At 35.6% G+C, this 4,925-nt stretch overlaps 1 pseudogene; it reads right to left on the bottom strand.

Moving 5' to 3' along the window:
- Positions 1–4,150: 4,150 nt before the first annotated feature.
- On the bottom strand, positions 4,151–4,394 carry LOC139186411 (CDC42 small effector protein 2 pseudogene; annotated as a pseudogene).
- Positions 4,395–4,925: the final 531 nt, after the last annotated feature.

The raw sequence follows: 4,925 nt of genomic DNA, 5'->3' as shown, positions 1-4,925 counted from the left end.
TATAGGATTCAGTAATTTAAACATTTATAAAAAGTTATTTTGAAAGTTTAACAACTCATAAAACCTGCCTGTACTTGTTGTCTACATATTTCTCATTCTTCCATGACTGCGGCTCAGTCTTGAATTCATTCGTCTTTAAAGAAACAGCTCTGATCACTTGGGACTCCCTTCATCATATACAAGTCTTAATTCTTAGTGCTCATTTTATTCAGAGTGCCAGGATCTGGGGATAAAGTTTACCATTTGTTCTTTCTTGTCCTCTACATCTTTTATGTATTCTATTTCCATTAATCTCCTTGTCTTTTCTCTTGGTATTAACTTTAATCGTTTCAAGCCCCTATTCTATTCCAGCGTTTCCATTTTTAGTACACCCATTTTTCCCTACTGCTTTTAACTTTTATTCTTATAATAAGAACACTTTGTTTTTCAGTTTCTATTACCTCAATCACGAAGAAACTCTTCATTTTTTAAACTTACTATGATTTTTTTTTTATGTTAAGCCTTATGTTCTGTTTACTGAGTTCATGTTACCAATTTCTTCTAAAGCACACATTTAAAATAGAAGGTGAAAAATGATTTAGAGAGATAATAAACAAGATAATATTAATATAGTTATACTAGTAATAGTAAGGTACAATATATTTATATATACAATATATTTAGTTACATAATGAAAAAGAAACATATTAATGTGAACATTTTAAATCTGTATATACATATAGCCTCAAAATATGCAAAGCAAAAAATGACAAAATTTGAGGCAGAAATCAACAAACTCATAATTAATATTGTGAATAATATTAATTTCCATATGCAACAACCTAGTAATGCTAAGGAAAATCTGAACAGCCTATCACGAAGCTTAATATAGCATAGATAGAGACCTACAACCAACAATCATAGAATATACATTCTTTTCAAGAATAAAAAGGACAATGATCATGTGCTGATCACAAAGAAAATATCAATAAACAACAAAGAATCAATCTCATATAGATACTGTTTTTTGGTCACAAAAAAATAAAATTAGAAACCAATAAAATCTTCCCTCAAATATTTAGAAACTTAAGGTCACTGTAAATACTTAAAAAGAAAAATGAAAACCAGTCTTTTAATAATTTCAATTAATAGCTAAATGTTCTTTAAGAACTATTTAAGCATATGTCAAGCAAATAAGTATCATGTGTATGTGCTTTATTATCAAGCTGTATGAATGCTTTTTTTCAGGACTGAAAAACATTTATTGAATCAAAATCAAATACTTTATTTTTACTCTCTACAAGCCAACACTGGACTTACTTTATGCAAGAATGAATACAATGTATAAAATAAACACACGTATGTTGTAAAAGTAGGTCAATTTTATCTCCTGGGTGCTGAGAAGTTATTTTGAACAAAATCAAGTCAAACTCCCTCTCTGTAATAGAACTGCCATAATTTAATAACAAAAGTGAAAGTTAATATATACTCACAAAGTATCTTTAAAAGCCCACTGATAGCACTACATCAGAAATGCTGAACCTAATCACCACAGTTCACATTTCCACTGTATGTTCACAGGCACCATTTCATGCCTGCATCACAGAAAAAGCACCTCTTTTACTGAATGCTTGCCTTTAGTTACCAGCTGTTAGAACGTATTTCAATAAAGTATTAAGAGTCAATTCTACTTAGCTTCATTTTTCAAATGAGACACATTGTTATGGGGAGCAAATGACCTCCCCAAATTTACAAATCCTCTTATCCATGTGGGAAAGCTGACTCCCTAAAAAAAATTGAGTCCAAGGTTAGTATCTTAAAATTGGTAGTTTTCTTATTCTTGACTCATTGCTGACACCTTCCTTGGCATGTATTCTCGCACACAGTGTGGCTACTTGTGCCTGCCAAGGCAGGGTGGCTACAGAACAGTTGGAGGCTGAAGTGTGCAGCCTTTGGCTTACCATGGAGACACACTTCAGTGCTCACTGGAGTATTTGATCCTTGGAGAATCAGAAAAGCAAGCAAGTGAGAAAAAATAAATAAATAAAATCATGAATTAGGGAAAAGGGACCATGGCTCTTTGTACTGTTCTAGGAATTATACAATTATAAACTGTGTACTAATTTTTAGGGAAAAGGGACCATGGCTCTTTGTACTGTTCTAGGAATTATACAACTATAAACTGTGTACTAATTTTTAAAGTCAAAATAGAAGTAGACTAAAATGCATCAGGACTGACGATACCAAAAAAAAAAAAAAAAAAATCTGTCTTATGAGAGCTTGCACACTGCAGAGTGCCTGGCTGGACCCTGACTCTGCTAAACAGAATGGCACAGGTACTCAAGCAAAATCCAGAATGCAGTATCAACATACTTAATTAATGACACCAGATGAATTCAAGTTTAGAAGTTATTAAGCTGTAAAATGCATATTTTGATTGCTAAACATAAATGTTTTTACTTGACAGATTCTCTGGGATTGACATCTATGAAGACTCAAAATTGCAGAAATACAAGGACTGAAAAATCTAGAGCCAGCTATACTAGGTAAATTAAAAGAACTGGGGAAAGAAAAGCTGTCACGTTTTGCCTTTATAACCCAATATTTACTCAGTTACCTGTTTCATAAGAACTTTAAAAGGTGAAGAGAAAATGATCCCTTTTTATTAGTGCAGTTACCTAAATCCTTACAGTTTTCTAAGTCCGTTTTCAATTAAGCCCATTTCCTGCATGAAATGTACTCCTATCAAATGTAACTGGACATAGGATTTAAAAATTTTAATGAAAAAAAAAAAAAAAAAAAACATTACCTGGCTTAGCACTACACACGTATGGGGAAGGGGGAGCATTTATAGAAATACAATTTGTGAAAACAGATATATTTTGGAACCTGAGCCAAAGGTTTCACACCAATATCTTAAGTCACCATGCAAGTTGTTGTCATAGGCAATAACACAGTCAGGTCAATCGTTGCTCCTGGCAACTGCCACTGTTCCAAAATATGAATATAGAGAGACCAATGACTACAGAGTCCACAGTTAGAAGTACAGGCTAGAAGCTCAACAAATTTCTAGTGAAAGCAACTGGATATAATAATATTAAGCATAAACATGTAAAAACAGAAGGAGCACACAAAGAAATGAACAGCTACTAAGGTCATGATGCTCAGAGTCAGACAAGATGAGAGTGTTACCACAGACTCAGATACATAACCATACACATTTACAACACCAGGCTCTTGTTCTCAAATAAATATATTGAATATTTACAACAAAAGAATGCCTTACGAATGCAAGCTTTTTTAAAAATTATAATTCTAACAAAATAAAAGTTATACTTCTAAAATAAGCTGCAAGTTGCCATTTTTTTTAATGAAATGGATGTGACTTGGTGCTACAACTAACCTTTTGCTGATGATAATTTATGATTCTGATGATAGCAGCAGAAAGGGCAGTAAAGAAGTGTTCATCTCTGGCATCATATGGGTTCCCACACAGGCAACTTCATAAAACATACAGATACTACTCTGTTGAAGTTCCAAATGAATAGAAATGATCATTGTGCTTTTGAGTCTCATACTTTCCAAAATATATATATGTGTGTGCGCTAACTTTCTTCAGTCGTATCTGACTCTTTGAGACACTGGGGACTGTAGCCCACCTGGCTCCTCTGTCCATGGGATTCTCTAGGCAAGAATACTGGAGTGGGCTGCCATGCCTTCCTTCAGGGGATCTCCCTGACCCAGGAATTGAACCTGTGTCTTTTATGTCGCCTGCATTGCAGGTGGGTTCTTTACCACTAGTGCCACCTGAGAAGCCCCAAAACACACATAAATGGTGACAAAGTAACAACAGTAGGTATTTGCTCACCAATAAGATCATATGGCAGAGGGGTTGGCAGTGGAAAGAGAAAAATGAGGGGGGAAAGTGCAGAACAGTGCTAACATTCACAAAAAAGTTCTTGGTAAAATCAGATCCACATTCATAAAAATCAATAATTAAGCCACAATCCAAAGAACTCTGTCTCCATGAGTCCAAACGCACATGTGCCAGGATAAGGAAATGCAGGATTGTTCTGACTAGTTTCTTCAGAGCAGAACAGGAACATGTCACTGGAGTAATCACAATGGGGTGAACAAGACACCCATCACACTTTGGAGGAGAGGTCCAGGGCTATCCTGTCTTCATGTCCATGAGCATCTGCATTGTGACAGGCATGGCACCCCCGTAGCCTCCCTTGGACTACATCTGGTTCTGAATGGAGCTCACGGCTTTCATCCCACTTAACAGGTCTCCTGACCCCATGTGAACTGTGTGCACAAAGTTTGTGGTCTCCCCAATCATACTTCAGTCAATCCGCTGGCCCCTTTTAGATTGAAACAATACAGCAGTTGAAACACAACCACAATTCACTCATGTTTAATAAATGAGCACCAAAGAAGTTTTCAAATCTCAACTCAGGAAGCCTCACAAAGCATGCTTCTCAATATGATGAATGTCCAATGATGCCAAAATAATTTTATTATTTCTCTGTGTTTCTGTTTCTGGAAGTCAAGCAACTTTTGTAGTCAATCTAAAGAAAACTTCAGATTATTTCCTTTCTTTGCTTCTGGTTCTACAGAGACTTGTTTCTGAACTACCAGGAAAGGTATAAAAATTTGCTGTCTTGACTTATGGTCTTCTCAGGTAGTCACTCACTCCTTGTCAGTAGAGCTATCTCTGGGTTGAGAACATCCCATATTATGCATACAGATGACTGCAGAATCACTGTCAGTAGAAGTTGTTCTTTGAATATTTCTTCTTATTTAGGTTTGAGGATTTACTTAAAAATACACACACACACACACACATAACTGGTCCTATCATAGCCTTTGTCTCTCCCACTTGCTCTGGCAGCAGCCTCTCTCAGTGCCAGCTCCATGGCTCCTGTCCTGCAAGGCTCACCTGA

The sequence above is a fragment of the Bos indicus genome, chromosome 2 (assembly GCF_029378745.1).
Source record: "Bos indicus isolate NIAB-ARS_2022 breed Sahiwal x Tharparkar chromosome 2, NIAB-ARS_B.indTharparkar_mat_pri_1.0, whole genome shotgun sequence".
Lineage (NCBI taxonomy): Eukaryota > Metazoa > Chordata > Mammalia > Artiodactyla > Bovidae > Bos > Bos indicus.
This window is presented reverse-complemented; position numbering and strand designations above follow the sequence as displayed.